Raw genomic sequence first — 26,319 nt, forward strand, 5'->3', positions numbered from 1 at the left:
TGAGAGGACGGCACGTGCAGAGGCCCTGAGGAGCCTTCCAGGCTGAGAGGACGGCACGTGCAGAGGCCCTGAGGAGCCTTCCAGGCTGAGAGGACAGCATGTGCAGTGCCCCTGAGGTGGCAGCAGGCTGGACTCCCTCCAGGAACCTAGATAAGACTGATGTGGCTAGGTTAAGGAGATTGCCAAGAGCTGGTTGGGGAGTTGGACTTTGAATCATGCTGTTCCTCTCAGGCTTGGTGAGGATTAGGCCTTGAGTCTGAGCCATGGGGGAAACGTGGGCTGGAGAGTAGGTGGGGATTGCCGTGATCGGATGGATGTTGGCAAGTGGGTGGGAGGTAGGTGGTGTTGGTTTGGTGGTTTAGACCTTGGTGGTCAACTTAAAATATTTTGCAGGTAGAGCTGATAGGACTTTTTGATAGATAAGAGGAAGGATATGAGGGAAAGAGAGCACTTGGTGATATTTGGGTTTCTTGGTGGAACAAATGGTGGACAGTGGCAATGTGTTACTGAAATCGGGAAGCTGGGTTGGGGTGGTTGGCAGAGTGTGGGAAGTTATCACAGATTGGAGATAGAAAACAAAGCTCTCTCTTGGCTGAAAGAAGTATGAGAAGTCCAGACGTCATTAGGGAGCAGTTATCTTACAGAAGAGTCCGGAGCCCAGAGAAGAAGTCAGGTCACAGGCATACGGCCTGTCAGGTTGGGGATAATTTTTTTTTTTGGTAGCATTTACTGTGGGCTTTATTTCATTCAGAGGAGCACTGGTGGTGCAGCGGTTAAGTGCTCGGCCACTAACCAAAAGGTTGGTGGTTTCAACCCACCAGCTGCTCCACAGGAGAAAGATGTGGCAGGCTGTGTCTGTAAAGATTATAGCCTTGGGCCCTGGAAGCTCCATAGACACATCCATACTCACTGAGGGACCGAATTGCTGGGCGAAGGGCTGTGGGGACCGTGGTTTCCGGAAACGTCTAGCTCAATTGGCATAACACAGTTTATAAAGACAATGTTCTACATTCTACCTTGGTGAGTAACGTCTGGGGTCTTAAAAGCCTGTGAGCAGCCATCTAAGATACTCTACTGGTCTCACCTCTTCAGAAGCAAGGGAGAATGAAGAAAACAAGATATTAAAAAAAAAAAAAGATTATAGCCTTGGAAACCATATAGGGCAGTTCTGCTTTGTCCTGTAGGATCACTGTGAGTTAGAATTGACTTGATGGCAACGGGTTTGATTTTTTTGGGTTTTTGTTTCACTTAATGTTCACAAGTATTACCATTTCTCCAAAAGGTACCCAAGTGTGAATAGAAAAACGTCAGTCTCACTCTCACCCTGTGCCTCAGCCGCCCACTTCTTCTTCCAAGGCAACCAGTGTTGCCATTTTCTCTTGTATCATTCCAGAGATAGTTTATTAACAGATGAGCATGTAGAGTGTGTGTGTGTGTGTGTGAATGGATGGATGGATGGATGCATGGATAGATAGACAGGGAGAAGAAGGGAGGGAAGAATATTTTTTTCCTATTCCATTTTTTTTATTGTGGTGAGTACGTATATATACGTATATATATGTATGTATGTAATTAAAAATTTGCTACTTAACCATTAAAGTTTTTGTTGTGGTGGTGGTAAACATATATGTAACAAAATATTTGCCATGTCAATCATTTTTTGCATGTACAATTCAGTGACATTAATTACATTCATCAGTTGTGCAGCCATCACCACTATACATTTCCAAATTTTTCTATCACCCTTTGCAGAATCTCAGTGCCCATGAAGCAATAACTTCCCCCTTCCCCCTCCTGCCTGTCCCTGGTAACTAATAAACTTTGGTTTCTATGCAGATGCCGAATTCTAGCTATTTCATATAAGTGGGATCCTTCAGTATTTGTCCTTTTGTGTCTGACTTCACTCAGCATAATGTTTTCAAGGTTCCTCCATGTTCTAGTATGTATCACAACTTCATTTCTCTTTATGGCTGATAATATTCTATTATATAGATATAAAAGAGCCCCGGTGGCACAGTGATTAAGCCCTCCGCTGCGAACTAAAAGGTGAGTGGTTCGAATCCACCAGCAGCAACATGGGAGAAAGATGTGGCAGTCTGATTTCGTAAAGATTACAGCCTTGGAAACCCTATAGGGCAGTTCAGCTCTGTCCTATAGGGTTGCTATGAGTTGGAATTGACTTGATGGAAATGGGTAATATGGATATACCACATTTTGTTTATCCATTCATCTGTTGATGGACATTTGGTTGTTCCTACCTTTTGGCTGTTGTGAAAAGTGCCATAATGAACATTGGTGTACAAGTATCTTTTTGAGTCCCTACCTTCAAGTCTTTTGGGTGTGTACCTAGAAGTGGAATTGCTGGATTATATGGTAATTCTATGTTTAACTTTTTGAGGAACCTCCAAACTGTTTTCCACAGTGGCTGTACTACTTAGTCTCACTAGCAGTGGATGAGGATTCCAATTTCTCCACATCCTCAGTAACACTTGTTTTCTGTTATACTGGTAATAGCTATCCTAGTGGAGGTGAAGTGATAACCTCTTGTGGTTTTGATTTGCATTCCGTAAAGACTAGTGACATTGAGCATCTTTTCATGTGCTTCTTGGTCATTTTATACCTTTTTTAGTGAAATGTCTATTCAAGTCCTTTGCCCATTTTTTTGATTGGGTTGTTTGTTTTTTTGTTGTTTCCCGTTCATTTCTTAATGGTGTCTTTTGATGAGCAGAAATTTTCAATTTTGATGAAGTCAAAATTTATCACTGCTTTTCTTTAATGGTTAGTGTATTTGTGTCCTAAGAAAATTTTGCCTGCACCAGGGTTGTGAAGACACTGCCATGTGTTTTCTTCTAGAAGCTTTATAGTGTTAGCTTTTGCACTTAGGGCTATGATCCATCTTTTTTTTTTTTTTAAACAGCTTTATTGAAATACAGTAACATGTACAATTTGATAAGTTAAAAAAAACTTATTTTGTTGTTCTTGAGAATATATACAGCAAAACATTCACCAATTCACCAGTTTCTACATGTGCAGTTCAGTAAGATTGATTACGTTCTTTGAATTGTGTAGACATTCTCACCTTCCTTTTCTGAGTTGTACCACCCCCATTAACATAAACTCACTGCCCCCTGAGGTGCCTGTCTAATCTTTCAAGTTGCTGTTGTCAGTTTGATCCCATATAGATACTTCTTAAAAGAGCGTAAGGCTCAAGGCAAGCCTTCTTTACTGGAGCCCTGGTGGCTGTTGTTACTGTTAGGTGCTGTCTAGTTGGTCGCGACTCATAGTGACCCTCTGCACAACAGAACGAAACACTGCCAGGTCCTGCGCCATCCTCACAATCATTATGCTTAAGCCCATTGTTGCAGCCACTGTGTCAATCCATCTCCTTGAGGGTCTTCCTCTTTTTTGCTGACCCTCCACTTTACCAAGCATGTCCTTCTCCAGGAACTGATCCCTCCTGACAACATGTCCAAAGTATGTGAGGAGCATTCTGGTTGTATTTCTTCCAAGACAGATTTGTTCATTCTTTTGGCAGTCCATGGTATATTCAATATTCTTCGCCAACACCACAATTCAAAGGCGTAAATTCTCCTTTAGTCTTCCTTATTCATTGTCCAGCTTTCACATGCACATGATTGCGATTTGCGATTGAGAACACCTTGGCTTGGGTCAGGCGCACCTTAGACTTCAAGGTGACATCTTTGCTTTTCAACACTTTAAAGAGGTCTTTTGCAGCAAATTTGCCCAATGCAATGCATCTTTTGATTTCCTGACTGCTGCTTCCATGGATGTTGATTGTGGATCCAAGTAAAATGAAATCCTTGACAACTTCAGTTTTTTCTACATTTATCATGATGTTGTTTATTGGTCCAGTTGTGAGGATTTCTGTTTTCTTTACATTGAGGTGTAATCCATACTGAAGGCTGTGGTCTTTGATCTTCATCAGTAAGTGCTTCAAGTCCGCTTCACTTTCAGCAAGAGAGGTTGTGTCATCTTCATAACGCAGGTTGTTAATGAATCTTCCTCCAGTCCTGATGCCACGTTCTTCATATAGGCCAGCTTCTTGGATTATTTGCTTAGCATACAGATTGAATAGATACGGTGAAAGGATACAACCCTGACACATACCTTTCCTGACTTTAAACCACACAGTGTCCCCTTGTTCTGTTTAAATGACTGCCTCTTGATCTATGAATAGGTTCCTTATGAGCACAATTAAGTGTTCTGGAATTCCCATTCTTTGCAATGTTATCCATAATTTGCTGTGATCCACAAGTGGAATGCCCTTGTGTAGTCAGTAAAACACAGGTAAATATCCTTCTGGTATTCTCTGCTTTCAGCTAGGATCCATCTGACATCAGCAATGATATCCCTTGTTCGATGTCCTCTTCTGAATCTGGCTTGAATTTCTCGCAGTTCCCTGTCGATCTACTGCCACAGCTGCTTTTGAATCATCTTCAGCAAAATTTTACTTGCATGTGATATTAATGATACTGTTCGATAATTTCCGCGTTTGGTTGGATCACCTTTCTTGGGAATAGGCATAAATATGGATCTCTTCCAGTCGATTGGCCAGGTAGCTGTCTTCCAAATTTCTTAGTGTAGATGAGTGAGCACTTCCAGCACTGTATCCGTTGGTTGAAACATCTCAGTTGGTAGTCTGTCAATTCCAGGAGCCTTGTTTTCTGCCAATACCTTCAGTGCAGCTTGGACTTCTTCCTTCAGTACCATCGTTTCCTCATCATATGCTACCTCCTGAAATGGTTGAACATCGACGAATTCTTTTTGGCATAGTGACTCTGTGTATTCCTTCCATCTTCTTTTGATGCCCCCTGCGTTGTTTAATATTTTCCTCATAGAATCCTTCAATATTGCAACTTGAGACTTGAATTTTTTCCTCAGTTCTTTCAGCTTGAGAAATGCCTAGCGTGTTCTTCCCTTTTGGTTTTCTATCTCCAAGTCTTTGCACACGTCATAATAATACTTCGCTTTGTCTTCTTGAGCCGCCCTTTGAAATCTTCTGTTCAGCTCTTTTACTTCATCATTTCTTCTTTTTGCTTTAGCTACTCGACATTCAAGAGTAAGTTTCAGAGTCTCTTCTGACATTTTTTTGGTCTTTTCTTTCTTGCCTATCTTTTTAATGACCTCTTGCTTTCTTCATGTATGATGTCCTTGATATTATTCCACAACTCATCTGGTCTTCGGTCATTACTGTTCAACATGTCAAATCTGTTCTTGAGATGTTCTCTAAATTCAGGTGGGATATATTCAAGGTCATACTTTGGCTCTCATTGACTTGTTCTGATTTTCTTCCGTTTCAACTTTAACTTGCATATGAGCAATTGATGGTCTGTTCTGCAGTTGGCCCCTGGCCTTGTTCTGACTGATGATATTGAGCTTTTCCATCATCTCGTTCCACAGATGTGGTCAGTTTGATTCCTGTGTATTCCATCTGGTGAGGTGCACATGTATAGTCGCCGTTTATGTTGGTGAAAAGAGGTATTTACAATGAAGAAGTCATTGGTCTTGCAAAATTCTGTCATGCAATCTCCAGCATTGTTTCTGTCACCAAGGCCATATTTTCCAACTACCAATCCTTTTTCTTTGTTTCCAGTTTTCACATTCCAGTCACTGGTAATTATCAATGCATGCTCCTTGCATGTTTGATCAATTTTGGACTGAAGAAGTTAGTAAAAATCTTTAATTTCTTCATCTTTGGCCTTAGTGGTTGGTGCATATATTTGAAGAATAGTCATATTAGTTGGTCTTCCTTGTAGGCGTATGGTTATTATCCTATCACTGACAGCGTTTTACTAAAGGATAGATCTTGAGATGTTCTTTTTGACAATGCGACGGCATTCCTCTTCAAATTGTCATTCCCAGTATAGTAGACCGTATGATTGTCCGATTCAGAATGGTGAATACCAGTCCATTCAGCTCACTGATGCCTAGGATATCAATTTTTATGCGTTCCATTTCATTTTTGACGATTTCCAGTTTTCCTAGAGTCATACTTTGTACATTCTGTGTTCCGATTATTAATGGACATTTGCCGCTGTTTCTTTTCATTTTGAGTTGTGCCCCATCAGCAAATGAAGGTCCAAAAAGCTTGACTCCATCCATGTTATTAAGGTTGACTCTACTTTGAGGAAGCAACTCTTTCTCAGTTGTATTTTGAGTACCTTCCAACCTGAGGGGCTCATCTTCCGGCACTATATCAGACAATGTTCTGCTGCTGCTATTCGTAAGGTTTTCACTGGCTAATTCTTTTTAGAAGTAGACCGCCGGCTCCTTTTTCCTAGTCTGTCTTAGTCTGGAAGCTCAGCTGAAACCTGTCCACCATGGGTGACCCTGCCAGTATCTGAAAACCAGTGGCATAGCTTCCAGCATCCTAGCAACACAAAAGCCCCCACAGTATGACAAACTGACAGATGCGTGGAGGTGGTGGCTAGTTAAGTTAAACTGTTTTTGGTTTTAAGATGTCTTCAGGGGATATTTTTGGTTTAAGGTTTAAAGATTATCTCAGGGCAGTAGTTTCAAGGGTTCATCCAGCCTCTACAATTTGATAAGTTTTGACATATGTATGCACCTGTGAAATTCTCACAGTCAGGATAGTGAACTTATCTCTCACTCTTAAGAATTTCTTACGTCTTTTTAGAATCCCTCTCTCCCACTGTTTCTTGTCCCCTCACTCCCAAATAATCACTGATCCCCTTTTTATATGATCCATCTTGCATTAATTTTTGTATGTGGTGTGAGGAGGATCAGGATACATCCCCCGCATGTGTATATACAATTTTTCCACCATTATTTGCTGAAAAGATTCTCCTTTCTCCATTAAAATGCATTGAAGCCTTTGTTATGGATTAACTGAACATGTGTGTAGGTTTATTTCTGGATTTTCTATTATGTTCTGTTGGTTTATTTTGCTTTCTTATGCCATTACTGTTGTTGTTAGGTACTGTTGAGTTAGCCCCAACTCATAGCAACCCCGTGCACAACGGGATCAGACTGTTGTGATCCATAGGATTTTCACTGGCTGATTTTGGAAGTAGATCTCCAGCTCTTTCTTCCTGCTCTGTCTTAATCTGGAAGTCTGCTGAAACCTGTTCAGCTTCATAGCAAGCCTCCACTGACAGATGGGTGGTGATTGCGTTCGAGGTGCATTGGCTGGGAATTGAACCTGCGTCTCCTAACACTGTGTTGATTACCGTAAGTTAATGATGAGTCTTGAAATCAAGTAGTAGAAGAAATCCAACTTTATTCAGCTTCAGAATTCTCTTGCTGGTTTTAGAATAAGTTCTTCAATTTGTACAAACAATTTTACTGAGAGTTTGGTTGGGAATACTTTGAATCTATAGATCAATTTTAGGAGAATTGAATCATTAACAACAGTAACTCTTCTGATCTGTGCATATAGTATATCTCTCCATTTATTTAGATCCTCCTTAATTTTTCTCAGCAATGTTTTGTAGTTTTCAGCATAGAGGTACACTTTTTAAATTCAGCTTACTAGGTGTTTGGTATTTTTGATGCTATTGTAAATTTTATTTTATTTTTTGGTGGTTTTTAGTATTTAAAAATACAATTGCTTTGTGTATACTGATTGTGTATCCTGCAAACTTACTTAATTTATTCGTTAGTTCTCATTGTGTGTTTGTAGATTCCTTTGGACTTTCTACGTACATAAAAAATATTATGTGTGAATAAGGATAGTTATACTTTCTCCTTTCCCATTGTTATGCCTTTTATTTCTTCTTGCTTTATTGTATTGGCTAGGACGTCTAATACAATGTTGAACAGAAATGGTGATAGTGGGCCGTCAGTCTTTCACTCATTAGGTTGTGTGTTTTTGTATGTGTGTGTCTTTGTCTGCACTTGCACACACATGCACATGCTAGTATCCCTAGAAATGCTAGAATATATAGGAATACTAGGAATGCTGTAATAAAGGAGAAGAGACTGATGATACCAGAAGGAGAGAGATGGGAGCAAGGACTCTTTCTCCATTGTTGCAGCAGGGAAGGCAGAGAATGTGGTAGATTTCGGTTGGTAGATGTGATGGAGGGAAGGTGGGGAGTTCACATTTGAGACCTTTTGCTCTTTAGGTAAATTAAGTGGATGAGGATATTGGAGAGTTGAGGAAAGAGTAGAAGAAATAAAATGGCTGTCGTGTTAGTTATCTATTGCTGCTTAGCAAGCCACTGCAATGATTTATTTGCTCGTGGATCTGTGGATTGGCAGTTGGGGCTGGGCTCAGCTAGGACAGCTCGTCTCTGCACTCCAGGTTGTCACCTTGGCTTACTCTTATGACTGGGGCCTCTGCTGGATGCTTAGGCTCTTCTCTCCATGTGGCCTGCCATTCTCAAGGATGAAGGACTGGGCTTTTTCACATGTCACAGAATTCTAAGCGGGTGAAAGTGGGAGCTGCAGGCCTCTCGAAGCCCACCTCAGAACTGCACAGTGTCTTTCTGCCGTGTTCTGTTGGCTGCAGCCAGTTGAGGCCAGCTGAGATTCAAGCAGCGGGGAAATGGACTTCACTCCTTGATGAGAGGAACTATAGAAGAATTGCACCCAAAGGTCATGGAAGCTCCACAGACACATCCAAAATCCCTGAGGGACCAAATTGCTGGGTGGAGGGCTGTGGGGACCGTGGTCTCAGGGAACATATAGCTCAGTTGGCATAACATGATTTATAAAGACAATGTTCTACATTCTACCTTGGTGAGCAGCGTCTGGGGTTCTTAAAAGCCTTTCAGCAGCCATCTCAGATACTCTACTGGTCTCATCCCTTCGGGAGCAAGGGAGAATGAAGAAAAGATACAAGGGGAAGATTAGTCCAAAGGGGACTAATGGACCACAACTACCATGGCCTCCACCAGACTGAACCCGGTACAACTAGATGGTGCCCGGCTACCACCACTGATTGCTCTGACAGAGATCACAACAGAGGGTCCCAGAGAGAGCCAGAGAAAAATGTAGAACAAAATTCTAACTCACAAAGAAAGACTAGACTTACTGGCCTGATAGAGTCTGGAGAAACGCCAAGAGTATGGCCCCCGGAGACCCTTTCAGCTCAGTAATGAAGTCACTCCCGAGGTTTACCCTTCAGCTAAAACAAAACGAGACTAATGGGACACAACAGACTGGGGACAAGGACTAGAAGGCAGGAGGGGACAGTTAAGCTGGTAATAGGGAACCCAATGTCAAGAAGGGAGAGTGCTGACATGCTATGGGGTTGTTAACCAATGTAAAACAATTTGTGTACTAACTGTTTAATGAGAAACTATTTGTTCTGTAAACCCTCATCTAAAATACAATAAAAAAAAAAAATTAAAAAAGAAAAAAAAGAATTGTGACCATTTAAAATTTGCCACAGTGTCTTATGAGGGGAAACCAGCTTATTAGAGAGATACAGTAGGATTGCTAGGTTATGTTTAATGTTCATTTGAAGTTTGTGGTCATTAATTTAAAATGAATAAAACTCAGACCAGATTCCCTCCTGGAAGCCTTCTCCAACCAGCAACCTCCTTTCCCTGACTAATGATGATAATTGCTAGCATTTATTGGACACTTACTGTTTACCAGCCATGTGTTGAGCACTTCACACAGATGATTTTGTCTAGTGTTCACACTACCGTTTGAGGTAAGTACTGTCATCAGGAACGGAGACACAGAGTTTAAGAAAATTCATTCGGGTCCTTATGTGCAGAGCTGAGCACTGGACCAGGCACTTGAACTCTGGAGTTGTGTTTTCAGTCATCATGCCGTCACACCTTTAAAGAAGGTGCCATGTTGTCCGCTAAATCGTAACGCAGCAGCTGGTGTGCACCACGTACCCCTGTGTGCCAACGGGGTTGTGAGCTCGTGCCTCCCTATCTGTCCTCACACCAGTCCTAGGAGGTTGATGCTTTTATGCCTGCTTAGAGAGGAGAGGATGCACGGGGACTGGAACCCCTTGACTGGCGCTCAGGGCCAGCAGTTGGACAACGGGTGGGTGGAGCCCCGGGAATCCGCCTGTGTGAGTGCCCCTCTGATCACTCCCTCTAACGCGGCCTACAGTTGATGCCATGAGGAATTGTGTGATGTCTCTGCTCTGCTGGAGCCCAGGCTTGGGGGGCAGGGGCTGGGTGTGTCTTGTCTTCTGCTCTGCGTTTGTTGCTGAAAAAAATGAGACCCAGTGTCCTCTCTCTGGGCCGCTGCTGATATCCAAACCTTTTAGGAGCTTGTATTCAGGATTTCCCTTCCATCTGTCAGCCCACTGACAACTCCATTTTTTTTTTATTCTATTTTTAAGATTGAGATGTAACTCACATACGATGAAATTTATCTTTTAAAGTGTACAATTCAGTGGTTCTTGGTCTATTCACAAAGTTGTGCAACCATCACCACATCTAGTTCCACAACATTTTCATCACCCCAAACAGAAACCCATTGACTGCTGCATTTTGAACACTGTCTCTCTCTCCTTATGGCCTTGTGTCCACCTCAAGTGGCCTGCCCTGTCCCTTGTTTTACTCCTCTCCTGGAGCCTTTCTGGACGACCCAGCCCTGTGGTGCTTCCTGTCATTACCTGCCCTCTTGAGCACTCCTGTGTCTCCTTTGATGGCTCCTTTTTCCCTCTTCAGCTGGGCCAGCATCTAGGGTATGAGGTGGACATTGAGGATGTGGACTTTGCTGTCCACAAGCCTGGGTCCCAGTGCTAGACCTGGCATTTACCAACCTGTGACCCTGGGCCAGCTCTGCAGTGACAGGTCTCTACTTGTATCTGAATGGGGTTGTGTGAAATGGTAGTAGTAGTGATAGTAGTAGCGTCAGAACCAGTCTAACTTTGGGTGGCGACAATGACCAGGATCAGCCCAAAGCTGATTACCATGAGGTGGAGGTCAGACATACCTTCACTGTCCAACCTTTTTACCAATTATGACACCAGCTGTCCCTGCCATGGCACTCTTTCCTTCTCTTCTGGGTTCGATAATTTGTTGCAGTGGCCACACAGAACTCATAGACCATACTTACAGTTAAGTGGCTTATTAAGGATGTAACGGTACAACTCGGGATCAGGATCAGCTGGTTACAACTTGGGGTCAGGGTCAGGAACCTTGTAGGCAAAGTCAGCCTTCAGTGCAGAACAGCTCTCTCAGCTCTTGGCCATGCAGGCCTCCTCTCAGCCCCCTGAGGACAGGCTCCCCTCGGCCCCTTGAGGACAGGCTCCTCTCGGCCTCCTCTTGGCCCTGTTGTCTGTTGTCATCGATTCTGCTGCAGGATCCCTTCTGGGCCTGTCATTGCCGGCTCTGCCACGGAGCCCCTTCCGGTTCTTTTGCTGTCTTCAGTGTTACAGCCCTTGACCCATGTTATAGCTCTTTTAAGAGGTTCCTTTCTCTCTGCTTCTTCCCTCTTCCTTCTGCTTCTCTTCCTGCCTCTTTCAGTCGCAAAACCTCTGTGGCAGTGGCTGCAGCTGTGCGCTACTCCTTGTCGGTTTCAAGGCACGGCCATCCCACTAAGGCCATGAACCTACCAATCCCCTCTCCCATCTTAGTAGGCCACAGATACCTCATTTGCATAGTAGACTACAGATAACTTCATTTGCATATTCTATTGACCAGTCCCAGCAAGGTGCATACTGGTCATAGAGCAGGCTGCTGCCCAGGGCCAGACGAAAAGTATCAAACCATCAAGTTGTTACAGCTTTCCCAGGAAATGTCAGTCAACCTGGGCAAAAGTAATGAACCCTCTGGGGTGGAAAACTAGGGCAAAGGTAAATCCTCGGGGCTTTAGGGTAAAAACCTCTCAAGCTGTTATTCCAAAGAACCAGGGCAAAAGACCACATAAAGGAACTCATTTCGCCACAGGCTAGCATCCTACTACCCACTGCACTGAATTAAGTGGCAGCACTCATGGGCTCGGGTGGGGCCGTGTGTGGGTTGGTCTCCCTGAGAGTAGATCCTCCTGTGATTGGCGGGAGATCTCACGTCATGGAGGCCTTTGGCGCTTACCTCTCTCATGCGTCTCCTTGTTTAGACTTGAGTTTGCGCTTATGGCCCCAGCTGCTTCCCTGGTGTTTTTGGTGCTGTTCTCTGCTGTTTGACAAGGCTTTTAGCCAGCCAGCCTGTTTCCAGCTCTGAGTGTGCCCCGCCTGGCCTTGGGACTCCTCATTCTGGCTCTGATTCTCTCAGGAGTATAGTGTTGAGAACAAATGTAGTATGTGCACCCTGTCTGTTCTTCCGTCTGTTATTTTGGGGGCAGAACCCAGACTGTGGCCTTTCTGTGGGGTGTCTCTGGTTCCCTGTTGTTGATCCCTTTCCTCCTGGGCCCCAGGAGGCATTTGGTGGCAATGACAACTCTGTCATGGAGTCACACTTTTACACGGACACGGGGCACTTGCCCCAGGATGCAGAGCCGGTTAGTGACTGAGCTGGACTTCCCTGGGCCTGGGCCTCTGTGAGTGGGAGTGCCTTGGTCTGGCCTGCCTGCCACCTTCCTGCCGGAGGGGCTCTCTGGCTGTCTGGGGACCTGTGTTTGGCTTCCAGGAGGGAAGAGTGGGGGCTAGGGCCATGGCAGCGGGTGAGGACGACCCTCCTCCCCACGTTGAAAGTCCCGTCCTTGACCGTGCCGACCAGTGGTAGTTTTCAGTTTCGCTCGGAGTCTGACCTTAGTCATTCCTGATAGCCAGGGGAATATTCTTGTGGAAGCTGGAGGCCACGGGGTACTCGTCAGTCTGACAGCCTCTCAGTCAGGCTGTCTGCTGAGGCTGCGTGTTGAAATCATCTTGCCAAGACTGCAGGAGGCACCTGCTGAAGCTCCCTCTGCTGGGATGGGCAGTTGCTGCTGTAGGACCCTGAGGCCCTAGGAATGTGCAGCCATGCAAACAGCCTGCTCTTGGGACGAGGGCACTTGAGCCAGCTGCCCACCATAGGCTTAACGCGCTCACGGGAGCTCTCATCTCCTCTGCACTGCCCTGGGCACAGGGCCCCATTCCTGCTTGTTCTTCGGTGTTGTCTGGTGCCTCACCTGGCTCCTGGCATAGAGTCGGTGTTCAGAAATAGTTATGGCTTGATTGTTACAGACGAGTAAACTGAGGCTCAGACAGGATTCGTGACTTGCCTGAAGGCCTCCGAGGGGGCAGCAGTGGGGCTTGGTGTAGGGCCTGTGTTCCACCGCGCTGTGTGCTCCGGGAGAAGGCAGACCTGCCCACAGCACTCCAGTGCTGACAGTGTCCAGAGGTGGCGCTCGTTCATCAGCTTTCCTTTTTCCGATTTATTGGCGAAGAACTTTGTGTTTGGTGTTCTTAGTGGTGGAGTTGTTTCCTTTAGCCCTTCTGTGTCAAGAAATGTGGAACTCCTTTTGGCTGTGCTCATGCTGTGTGTGCCCTGTGAGGGTTGAGGAGGAGTGCTTCAGGCTGGGGTCTGTGAGTGTGGGGTCAGCTTTCCGGCCGACACCACACCATCCCTGTGTGATTGGAGAGTGGGGGGACGACAGTACTGGCCAGGCAGGCTCCCAGGCAACATTATTGTACAAATCTCTTTTCGTTCAGAAGATTTGTTTTAAGATTCTTTTTTTTTTTTAATTCATGATTATTTATTATATATATATTTTAGTTGTATTTTAGATGAAGGTTTACAGAACAAACTAGCTTCTCATTAAACAGTCCATATATTGTTTTATGACATTGGTTAACAACCCCATGACGTGTCAGTACTCTCCCTTCTCAACCTTGAGTTCCCTATTACCAGCTTTCCTGTCCCTTCCTGCCTTCTGGTCCTTGCCCCTGGGCTGGTGTGCCCCTTTAGTCTTATTTTGTTTTATGGGCCTGTCTAATCTTTGGCTGAAGGATGAACCTCAGGAGGGACGTCATTACTGAGCTAAAAGGGTGTCCGGGGGCCATACTTTTCGGGATTTCTCTAGTCAGCCCAGTAAGTCTGGTCTTTTTTTTTTTTTTTTGCCTTAGAATTTTGTTCTACATTTTTCTCCAGCTCTGTCTGGGACCCTCTATTGTGATCCCTGTCAGAGCAGTCAGTGGTGGTAGCTGGGCACCATCTAGTGTACTGGACTCAGTCTGGTGGAGGCCGTGGTAGTTGTGGTCTATTAGTCCTTTGGGACTAATCTTTCCCTTGTGTCTTTAGTTTTCTTCATTTTCACCTGCTCCTGAAGGGGTGAGACCAGTGGAGAATCTTAGATGGCCGCTCACAGACACTACTCATCAAAATAGAATGTGGAACATTTTCTTAAACTGTGTTATGCCAATTGAGCTAGATGTTCCCTGAGACCATGGAACCCCACAGCCCTCCACCTACTAATTTGGTCCCTAAGGGAGTTTGAATTTGTCCATGGAGCTTCCGTGACCTTACCCTGAACAAGCTGTGTGTTTTAAGATTCTTGATATTGCAAACGACAAAATAAATAAGTGGGATGTTATAAAAATTAAAAAATTTTGTTCATCAAAAGATTTTCCAAAAAAAGTGAGAAGACAAGCTACTGAGAGACTATCTTCAGAAACCATATATCCGACAAGAAACTAATAATCAAAAAATATATAAAATATATATAAAACTTAAACAACAACAAAAAGACAGGTAACCCACTTTATTTGGAAATGGTAGTCAGAGACCACAATTGGAACACCTTTGAGATCTTTCCTCTGAGAAGTTGTGATGTATTATCAGTGAGCTTTTCAGTCATCCTTGTGACCAAGCCAACTCATAGCGACCCTATAGGACAGAGTAGAACTGCCCCATAAGGATTCCAAGGAGTAGCTGGTGGACTTGAACTGCCGATCTTTTGGTTAGTGGCTGAGCTCTTAACCACTGAGCCACCAGGGCTCCTCCTTGTGACCAAGGATGTGCATTTCTAGGTAGTGGTAGTGTATAGTTAGGAAACTGCAGGCAGCTTCATAGAAATCCTTCTCATAGCCTTATATTGTTTAGTGTGATTCCAACCACTGAGCCAGTCAGCCAGATGTGGAATGGGTATACATGATTGGTACGAATCTCTTTAGAACAGGCAAAGACAAGGGAGTTTTTAGTTCCTTAATCAAAAACTTTTCTGATAATTTGAATACTAAGTAAAGATAAATTGACTTCTGTAAAGTGATTACCAAAAACCAAACCATTTGTCTTTGAGTCGATTCCAACTCAATGTTGACCCCAATGTGTGTCAGAGTAGAACTGTATGCCATAGAGTTTTCAATGGCTGAGTTTTTGGAAATAGATCACTTTCTTCCGAAGTGCCTGTAGGACGCAAACTACCAACCTTTGGGTTAGCAGCGAGCATGTTAATCGTTTGCACCACCCAGGGACTCGAGTAAAATGATTACACTTTCTTTACTGATGTTTTCCTTTTCCTTTGCCTGCCTTTTTGGTAAGTTAATTTTACAAAGGCAGAACTTAAAATAAATTTTTTTCCTCTTATTTTTCAGGCAAAAAGATTATACAGAAATCTTCCACTGAATGAAAAAAATTTTCTTAAAGTTGCATATACTCCAAGAAGACTCCCAAATGTTTTCATGTTTTGCCTGAATACAAGATTTAAACAAGAAATTTCCACAGAAGGTAAGATAATTTTCTTTTTCCTTTTGTTTCAACTTTATTGTATAATTTACGCAAATACATTATATAGGGGTAAGTTCACAGATGGGTGACAGCAAAGAACTTCGTTTTTAAGGAATGCATATGGGCTGTTGTCTTCCAGTTTCTTTCTTTTTTTAAATTGTGTTAGAATATATACAGCATAAAATTTTCCATTTTAACCATTTTTAAGTGTTCAGTTCAGTGGCATTAATTATATTAACAGTGTTGTTTATTTTGGTTACTCTCTGATCCCCTTGTGTCTGCTTTTGAGATGCTGTATGCGTGTCTGTGGGCAAGTTACTTGGGCTTTCCAAAGCAAAGTGTAATCCAGATAAAATGAAAACGGTCATGTCTGCGTAGTGGGCTATATGCCTTACCTCACTCGCAGGGAACAAACGAGCCAGGGCGTATACACTGTCGTGGTTGTCATCCAAGGTGCTCACTCCAAGTCGATACTAGGTGAAAAAGGGAGAGAAACACTTTTTCCAGCAGTATTCCAAAAAAACCTATTGCTGTCGAGTCGATTACGACTCATAGTGACCCTATAGTACAGAGAAGAACTGCCCCTTAGGATTCTCAAGGAGCACCTGGTGGACTGGAACTGCCAACCTTTTGGTTAGCAGCCGTAGCTTGCTGTAGCTCTTAAGCACTGTGCCACTAGGGCTCCTCCAGCAGTATTAGATGTTCCTAAAAGGCTCTCCCACTACAGTCCAATTAGATGTTGGGTGTATTATAATGAACATGATTTTTTTTTTTTAATTTTATTTATTTTGTTGTTGTTGAGACTATGCACAGCAAAACATACACCAATTCAACAATTTCTACATGTATAATTCAGTGACATTGATTACATTCTTCGAGTTGTGGAGCCGTTCTCACCCTCATTTTCTGTGTTGTTCCTCCCCCTGTGGCTGTATCAGATACCTACAATGTGGAAGTGGTTTTGGAATTGAGTAACGGGTAGATGCTGGAAGAGTTTTAAAGTACCTAATAGTAAAACCTAGATTGCCTTGACGAGACTGTTGGTGGAATTATGGACATCAAAGACAATTCTGGTGTGGACTCAGAAGAAAGTGAGGAGAGCTGTAACAGAGGAGATGGTGCAGACGGCAAGAAGCAGCAGCAGCAGAGAAACGGTGGCAGCAGAACCAGGAGACCAGTGCGAGACTGTGGGAACTGACCCATGGAACAAGAGGGCTAAATGCCTTCAGGCAGGAGGCTTCCTGGTGGAGTAGGTTGCCTCCGGGCACTTACTGGGAGAGCTAAAGAGCTTCATAACATTTGCTTGAGCAGGGCAGAGGCCAGTCTGGCCCAAGGGGCTGAGAGGCCAAGGAGCCAGGAAACAGAAACTGAGGAGACAAGGAGCATGGGAAGCAAACCTGCCTCAGAGTCTCTTCTGGGGTCTCAAAGGGTGCAGCCTTGGCCTTCTGGCTCTTACAGGGAGGAGCCAAGGCCTCCCTGCTTTTAAAGAGTCTGATCTTCACCACCTCAGTTCTAGAGTGTGGGCCTGCCATTCATGAGTGCTGGGGGAAGGTGCCAGATCCATTGCCCAGATCTGAGGGGGGTGGGGTTGCCGTGCCCAAGGGACAAAAGAATGGGGCCTGTCATGGCCTAGTGGGGAGGTTTGCCAGTCAGATTTATGAGATTGGGGCCTCCCAAATCCGAGGGAGCAGGGTTGCCATCCCAGGGAGCCTGGAAAGCAGAGTTGAAGCCCAGGGCCAAAGGGGCCTCCACCCAGAATCTGGAGAGTGTGGCCAACACCCATAGTTTGGAGGGCGGGACCATTTCCTAAATGGTCTCAGAAAACACAGGATTATTTTCAAGCCTTGAGAGCTAGTGTAAATTGGTCTGCTGGGTTTTTTACTTGCTTGGTGCCCATTATTCCTTTTTTCCCTCTAATTTCTCTCATTTGTGATGGAAGTGTCTACCTTGTGCTCACGATAGGTTTATGAGATGGATACGCTTATTGTTCCCATTTTGCAGGTGAGGAAATCAAGGCACAAGAGGTTATGTAACTGGCCTCAGGTCAGGTAACAGAGCTGGACTTTGATCATAACTCTTAGAAAAAAAGAATTGATTTGTGGGCAGACAGGTAACAAAGTGCATTTGAGATTCTGAGTCTCTCTTGGCAACAGTCTCTACCGCAGAATGTTGTGTTTTGAAGGACTCTTTCATGGAACTGTATGATCTTATGGGCAACTTTTGTGTTTGAAAGCTACTTTCTGTCTGAAGGTTATGTTAACCTGAAAAAGTAAATAAAGGAGCAGAACTTGGAGTTCCTTTCACTTGACTGTTGGAGAAGACTCTGGAAGATGTGGGTGATAACGTGCTGGACAATCCAGATAGAATACCAAGGGCGTTGTCAGGATGTTAGGGGATCCTTTTCCTGTGCTGATGCTCTAGGTATAACCAGAGATGCCTCAGATTGACAAGCAAATGCAAACACAGAAGCTTGTCCCTCCTGGGCTCTCAAGGTGCTGTAGTAGAAATTGCCCTCCAGGCATGCAGGAGAGGAGGACATAGCCAGCCCTGGGCCAGCCATCAAGAGGAAAGCATACTAGCACCTCTGTGGGGGTAGCCTGTGGTTTCTGGAACACAGAAACGTTTCAAAAGAAGCATGTTATCTGGCTAAGACAACTAGACTCAGCTTACACCAGTTCCTTTGACAATGAAATTCGCTGTGACTCAACCAGGGCTATCACACTGAGCCTTACAGGGGGCATGGAAGCTGTCATCTCCAAGTATTTTGTAAAATACTCCAGTTGCTGACAGAACTGTAGAAATGTTTTTGTTATACAGAGATTTTTTTACTTAATGGCATAGCAGAATGTACTCATGAGCTAGTGAGGCAAATGACCTAAGTTAACTATTTTAAGAGGAATTTAAGAGTTTTATTTCAGGCATTAGTGGTAATGTAGGTAGAAGCTCTTGAATAGAGGTCTGCCATATTGGTGAGATGAGAAAAATAAGTATAATGAAGTGTGTTTTTTTAAAACTACATTTTTTCAAAGTAAAATGTTCTCTTCAATCCTGAGATTATGGCCTGCCTTTTTGTTTGTTTGATATTTAAAAAACAAAAATCATTGTTTTCTGAAATTAAGGGTAATTATAGATGGTAGCTTATCTTTTCCTTTCCTCCTTTGTGTCTCCTTTTCTTTCTCTTTCTCCCCCCTCATTCTTTCTTGCTTGCTTGGCAAAGTTGAAAAGTTGGTAGCCCTGTAGAAAAGAGAAAAAAAGGTTTACTGGTTTACAAAATCCCGATGGTTTGGAATTCCTGAGCTAGACTAACTTTACAAATTATGGGGACTTGGTTTAATGAGAAGATACTAATTAACATATCTGTTGATACTTGATTCTGCAAATGTAAATGAATTCTTCAGGGCCTTCGAATATCTTTCCTTACAGGATGAATATCCTTACTAAACTTTCTTTTTGTTTTATATTTAAGGGTAAATGAGTAGACGTTAACTTAGCTTTTTGTTGTTAAATTTCAGAAGTTACAAATAAGTGAGTAATGTGGTGGTTATCTGGGTTTAATTTTTGTTTTATTAGTTGTAAAAGATTTGTTTTGTATGTAGGCCCTCAGGATATTTGACAGATATGTAAGATGCGAGGCCCGTCCCTGCCATGAAGGCACTGTGGCCCTTAGCACGTGCAAGCCAGCTCCTGTGCTGTGTGTGTGGGCTTCACCCAGATGCGCGTGGACGTTCCTTCCCTGGGGTGGGCAAGTATGGGCACAGCTCAGCGTGCCTGTGAGCAGTAGTTCCCACACGGTGCTCCCTGGGCCACTCATTGCATTTTAAATTATGTAGTTATATCATGGTATGGCGTTCATTCTGTTTCTTCCGTTTTTTTACTCAGCACCATGTTTTTAAGATTCATCCATGTTACCACGCATACGTACGTCTAGTTCCTTGCCTATGCCTGTTGTTGTTGTTAGGTGCTGTACAGTCGGTTCCGACTCATAGCGACCCTAGGTACAACAGAATGAAAGACTACCTGGTCCTGCACTATCCTCACGATAATTGCTATGTTTGAGCCCATTGTTGCAGCCACTGCATCAATCCATCTCATTGAGGGCTTTCCTCTTTTTCGTTGACTCTCTACCTTACCAAATGTCTTAGTTATCTAGTGTTGCTGTAACAGAAATACCGTAAGTGGATAGCTTTAACAAAGAGAAATTTATTCTCTCACAGTCTTGGAGGCTTGAAGTCTTAATTTAGCGTGCCAGCTCCAGGAGAGGGCTTTCTCTCTCTGTCGGCTCTGGGGGAAGGTCCTTGTCATCAGTCTTCCCCTGGCCTAGGAGTTTCTTAGCGCAGGGACCCTGGGTCCAAAGGACACACTCCCTCCCAGCTCTTGTTTTTTGGTGGTATGAGGTCCCTGTCTCTCTACTTGTTTCTCTTTCCTTTTATCTCTTGTAAGATAAAAGGTGATGCAGGGAAATTCCCTTTACATTGGATCGGGGATGTGACCTGAGTAAGGGTGTTGCATCCTACCCTAATTCTCTTTAACATAACCTAATCTTGCCTCATAAACCACAGGCAGAGATTAGGATTTACAACACATAGGAAAATTACATCAAATTGCAAAATGGAGGACAACCACACAATGCTGGAAATCATGGCCTAACCAAATTGACACGTTTGGGAGACACAGTTCAATCCATGACACCTATCATGATGTCCTTCTCCATGGGCTGGTTGTTTCTGATAACATGTCCAAAGTATGTGAGATGAAGTCTCCCCATCCTCACTTCTTAGGAGCATTCTGGCTGTACTTCTTCCAACACAGATTTATTCATTCTTCCGGCAGTCGATGGTATAGTCAGTATTCTTCGTCAGCACCATAATTCAAATGCATCAGTTCTTCTTTGGTCTTCCTTATTCATTGTCCAGCTTTCGCATGTGTATGAAGCGATTGAAAACACCATGGCTTGGGTCAGGCACACCTTAGTCTTCAAGGTGACATCTTTGGTTTTTAACACTTTAAAGAGGTCTTTTGCAGCAGATTTGCCCAGTGCAATGCATCATTTGATTTCTTGACTGCTGCTTCCTTGGGTGTGGATTGTGGATCCAAGTAAAATGAAGTCCTTGACAACTTCAGTATTTCCTCTCTCTCTGCCTACATGTAGTATTTATTCTACCATGTGTGGATGACAACCCATCCTTGTGTGTGTCTCTGTCATTTCTTTGGGGTGTATGGCAGGAGGGGAATTGCTGGTTTAGTAGATGTACATCTGCAGTTTCTCTAGTACTGCCATTGCCGTCCTGTGGCCGACCAGTCTTTTCTCCCACTCTTGGTGGGAGAATGAAGCTTCCTCCTTCTACCCACCCCTTCCAGTGCTTTTAATTATCCGACTTTTTAATTTCTATATCCAACAGGTATGAAGTGAGAACTCACTGTTTAATTTGCATTTATCTGATTACTGTGAGTCAGCATGTAAATGTTAGAATATTTAATGAGTTCCTCAGAAAACCCAACTGGAATTATGATGGGATTGCATTGAATTTAGAGGCTAATTTGGGGAGAATTGCTATCTTTATCATATTACATCATCCTATAGAGAGCATGGAATATCTCTCCATTTATTCAAGTATACTATATTTTATTAGAGTTTAAAATATTTCTCTATAGTAGCCTTGTGTATTTCTTGCCAATTCCTAGATACTTTATAGATTTAGTGACTATGACTTCTGTCTTTTTAAAAAATATGTTTTCTAGTTAGTTATTACTAGTATAGAAAAATGGTATTAGGTTTGGTAGGTTGATCTTGTATCTGACAACTTTGCTGATACTTGTTTTATTAGTTTGTTTTGTGTTTTCTTTCCTAGGTAGATGATCACCTTCAAATAATGATGACTATATGTTTTCCCTTCCAGTCCTTACACTTCTAACTTCTTTTTCTTTCCTCATCACAAGGACAAAGAGTTCCAGCAGTGTGGTAAACAGCAGTGGTGATAGTGGGCATCCTTTTGGTGTATCCAGTCTCAAGTGGAATGGTTCTAAAGTTTCTCATTTAAGTATAACATTTGATTTAGATGTCCAGTGTATACATTTACCTCGTTAAGAAGCTTTCTTCTATTATTGGCTTGCTAAGAGGTTTTCCTTGTTCTTTTTTTTACAATACGTAAGTGTTCAACTTTATCAAATTCTTTTTCTGTTATCAGTTAAGATGATAAAATGATTTCCCCCTCCCAGTCTATTAACTTGGTAATTTACGTTGGTAAAGTATCTGATTTTGTTGCATTTCTAGGATAAGTCCTATTTTATCATTATGCAGTACTCATAAATGAAGTGGGCCTGTATATGTCTTTTCTTTTATTATCCTTGTTTTGATTTGGAATTAAGATTACCCTAGCCTGACCTGGGAAGCTTTTTCTAGAGCAGCAACCTGTGTAAGATAGAAATGAACTGCTTCTTAGTTTTTGAAGAAGTACCTGTAATCCATCTAGGTCTGTTTTTTGTTTTTTTTTTCCATTAGTCTCTTCTGTCTCTGTAGTTATTTATTGTTCTGTGTTTTATTTGCATCTTACTAGATACCTGTTTTTTCAAAGAATCCATTTTTAGTTTAGTTAATCTCACTTTTCAAATTTTCTGTTTCATTGGTTCATGTTGTTATAGTTATTATTTCCTTCCTCTTTCTTCTGCTGTTATCTTCTGACTTCTTTAGTTAATTGTTTAGTTTCTTTGTTTTTAACCATTCTTATATCCTTGTAAATGTATTTAAAGCTATACATTTTTCTCCGAAGTACTGTTTATAGCTGTGTCTCACAAATTACGACATACAACGTTTTAGTTCTTATTCAATTCTAAATATTTAAGTACTTTTTTAACTTAAGGGGTATCATGGATTGAATTGTATCCCCCAAAAATATCTGTCAACTAGGCTGGGTCATGATTCCCAGTATTGTATGATTGTGTGCCATTTTGTAAATGTGATGTTATTTCCTTATGTGTTGTAAACTCTTGTCACTATGATGAGGTTATACTGATGAGGTTTACAATATTACATAGTGTCTTAATCCAATCTCTTTTGAGATATAAAAGAGAGAAGCAAGCAGAGACACATGGGAACCTTGTACCACCAAGAAAGTGGTGCCGGGAGCAGAGTGCGCCCTTTGGACCTGAGGTTCCTGTGCAGAGAAGCTCCCAGACCAAGGGAAGGTTGACGATGTGGACCTTCCTCCAGAGCCGACAGAGAAAGCGTTCCCCTGGAGCTGATGCCCTGAATTTGGACTTGTAGCCTACTAGACTGTGAGAGAATAAATTTCTGTTTGTTAAAGCCATCCACTTGCGGTATTTCTGTTAGAGCAGCACTAGATGACTAAGACAAGGAGTTTTTGGGGATATGTTACTTAGTGTCAGATACGTAGGTTTTTTTTGGTAATAGCTTTATCGAGATATAGTTCATACACCATAAAATTCACCCATTTAAAGTGTACATTCCAGTGGTTTATAATATATTCACAATTGTAAAACCGTCACCACAATCAATTTTTTTAACTTATTAAGATTTGTTTATTTATCTTTATTGTGAAAATAGGGAGCCTTGGTGACACAGTGGTTAAAGTGCTTGGCTGCTACTGAAAGGTTGGTGGTTCGAACCCACCAGCTGCTCCATGGGAGAAAGATGTGGCAGTCTGCTTCTGTAAAGATCACAGCCTTAAACCCTATAGGATGGTTCTACCCTGTTCTGTAGGGTCACTATGAGTTGGAATCACCTCGACAGCAATGGGTTTGGTTTGGTTTTTGGTGGTGAAAATATACACAACAAAACATGCACCAAACCACGATCAATTTTAGAACATTCTCATAATTTCGAAAAGAAACCCCGTGCCTTTTAGCATCACTCTCCGTTCTCCCTATTCCTCTCTGCCCTAGGCAACTAGTAATTTACTTTCTGTCCCTGGACATTTTATATAAATGACATCATACAATATGTGGTCTTTTATGACTGACTGGCTTCTTTCACCCAGCATAATATTTTCCAGGCTCATCCAGGTTGTAGCATGTATCAGTACTTTATCTCTTTTTATGACTGAATAATATTCTGTTGTATGGATATAACACATTTACTCATTCATCACCTGGTGAACATTTGAGTTGTTTGCACCTTTTGGCTATTTTGAGTAATGCTGCTATAAACATGAGTGTACAAGTTTTGGTGTGGACATATGTTTTCATTTCTCTTGGGTACCTACCTAGGAATGGAATTGCTGGATCATATGGTAACTTTATTTAACCTTTTGAGGAACTACCAGACTGTTTTCCAAAGTGACTGCACCATTTTACATTCCTACCAGCGGTGTAGGAGGGTTCCAGTTTCTCTACATCCTTGCCAACCGTTGTTACTATTTTTGGTTTTGATTATAGCTGTCTATCTCATGGATAGAATGGATGGAAGGAATACAGAATGTCACTGTACCGGAAAGAGTTGGTTGATGTTCACCCATTTCAGGAGGTAGCATATGATCAACAACCGATGGTACTGAAGGAGGCGGTCCGAGCTGCGCTGAAGGCACTGGCGAAAAACAAGCCTCCAGGAATTGACGGAATACCAGTTAAGATGTTTCAGCAAAGGGAGGCAGCGCTGGAAGTGCTCACTCATCTATGCCAAGAAATTTGGAAGACAGTTACCTGGCCAACCAACTGGAAGGGATCCATCTTTGTACTCATTCCAAAAAGAGGTGATCCAACAGAATGTGGAAATTATCGAACAATATCATTAATATCACACACAAGTAAAATTTGGCTGAAGATCATTCAGAAGTGGTTGCAGCAGTACATCAACAGGGAACTGCCAGAAATTCAAGCCAAATTCAGAAGAGGGCGTGGAACCAAGGGTATCATTGCTGATGTCAGATGGATCCTGGCTGAAAGCAGACAATACCAGAAAGATGTTTACCTGTGTTTTATTGACTATGCGAAGGCATTCGACTGTGTGGATCATAACAAATTATGGATAACATTTTGAAGAATGGGAATTCCAGAACACCTAATTGTGCCTGTGAGGAACCTTTACTTAGACCAAGAGACAGTCATTTGAACAGAACAAGGGGATACTGCATGGTTTAAAGTCAAGAAAGGTATGCATCAGAGTTGTATCCTTTCACCATACTTAATCAGTCTGTATGCTGAGGAAATAATCCGAGAAGCTGGACTATATGAAGAAGAATGGGGCATCAGGATTGGAAGAAGACTCATTAACACCCTGCGTTATGCAGATGACACAACTTTTCTTGCTGAAAATGAAGAGGACTTGAAGCACTTACTGATGAAGATCAAAGACCACAGCCTTCAGTATGGATTACACCTCAACATAAGGAAAACAAAAATCTTCACAACTGGACCAATAAGCAACATCATGATAAATGGAGAAAAGACTGAAGTTGTCAAGGGTTTCATTTTACTTGGATCCACAGTCAACTCCCATGGAAGCAGTAGTCAAGAAATCAAATGATGCATTGCATTGGGCAAGTTTGCTGCAAGATACCTCTTTAAAGTGTTGAAAAGCAAAGATGTCACATTAAAGACTAAGGTATGCCTGACCCAAGCCATGGTGTTTTCAGTTGCCTCATATGCATGTGAAAGCTGGACAATGAATAAGGAAGACCGAAGAAGAATTTATGCCTTTGAATTATGGTGTTGGAGAAGAATATTGAATTACCACCAACTGCCAAAAGAACGAGTAAATCTGTCTTGGAAGAAGTACAGCGAGAGTGCTCCTTAGAAACGAGGCTGGTGAGACGTCTCATGTACTTCGGACATGTTATCAGGAGGCACCAGTCCCTGGAAAAGGACATCATACTAGGTAAAGTTGAGCATGACTTAAAGTTCAGCAAAAAAGAGGAAGACCTTTAACAAGATGGATTGACAACAGTGGCTGCCAACAGTGAGCTCAAGCATAACAACGATTGTGAGGATGGCGCAGGACCGGGCAGTGTTTGGTTCTGTTGTGCATGGGGTCACTATGAGTCAGAATGGACTCATTGTCACCTAACAACATTCATCTCATTGTGGTTTTGATTTGCATTTTCCTGATGGCCAATGATATTGAGCATCTTTTCATGTGCTTATTGGCCATTTATGTATCTTCCTGGACGAACATCTCTTCAGATCCTTTGATCATGTTTATTTTTATTTTTATTTTTTTTAACTCAACTTTCATTTATTTCCTTAACAATAAATTTTTATAGCACTTGGTATATGACAGGTACTTTTCGAAGCAAGTGCGTCTTTAGGTGCTTCTCAAATGAATTTTTTTTCTAATTGTATGTATTTTGTGGTGGTTGAGAATATATACACAGCAAAATCTACACCAGTTCAATAATTTGTAAATGTACAATTCAGTGACATTGATTACATTCTTCAACTTGTGCAACCATTCTCATCCCCCTTTTCTGAGTTGTTTTTCCCCCATGATCATGTTTTAATTTGTGTTTTTATTACTGACTTTTGAGAGTTCTTTATGTATTCTAGATACAAGTTCCTTAATGGGTATATTGATTTACAAATATTTTCTCACATTCTGTGGGTTATTTTTTCACTTTCTTGATGGTGTCGTTCGAGGCACGAAAGTTTGTAATTTTGATGAAATCCAATTTATCTGTATCTGTATTTTTGCATTTTGTTTCGTATTTAAGAAACCATTGCCAAATCCAAGGTCATGAAGATTTACCCAGATGTTTTCTTTGAAGTGTTTTATAGTACTTCTTACATGTAGGTCTTTAATCCATTTTGATTTTTTAAAAAA

The 26,319-nt window shown here is 42.4% G+C and overlaps 1 protein-coding gene across 1 annotated transcript in view; it reads left to right on the forward strand.

The window, feature by feature from the left end:
- PPP6R2 (protein phosphatase 6 regulatory subunit 2) overlaps positions 1-26,319 on the forward strand; it is a 73,959-nt gene that overhangs the window by 4,546 nt on the left and 43,094 nt on the right. The window contains exon 2 of the mRNA XM_023734635.1: positions 15,416-15,548. The gene's annotated coding sequence lies outside the window, so the exon portion shown is untranslated. The remainder of the gene's footprint in view (positions 1-15,415; positions 15,549-26,319) is intronic.

This window comes from Trichechus manatus, unplaced genomic scaffold, assembly GCF_000243295.1.
Source record: "Trichechus manatus latirostris isolate Lorelei unplaced genomic scaffold, TriManLat1.0 scaffold00069, whole genome shotgun sequence".
Taxonomy (NCBI): domain Eukaryota; kingdom Metazoa; phylum Chordata; class Mammalia; order Sirenia; family Trichechidae; genus Trichechus; species Trichechus manatus.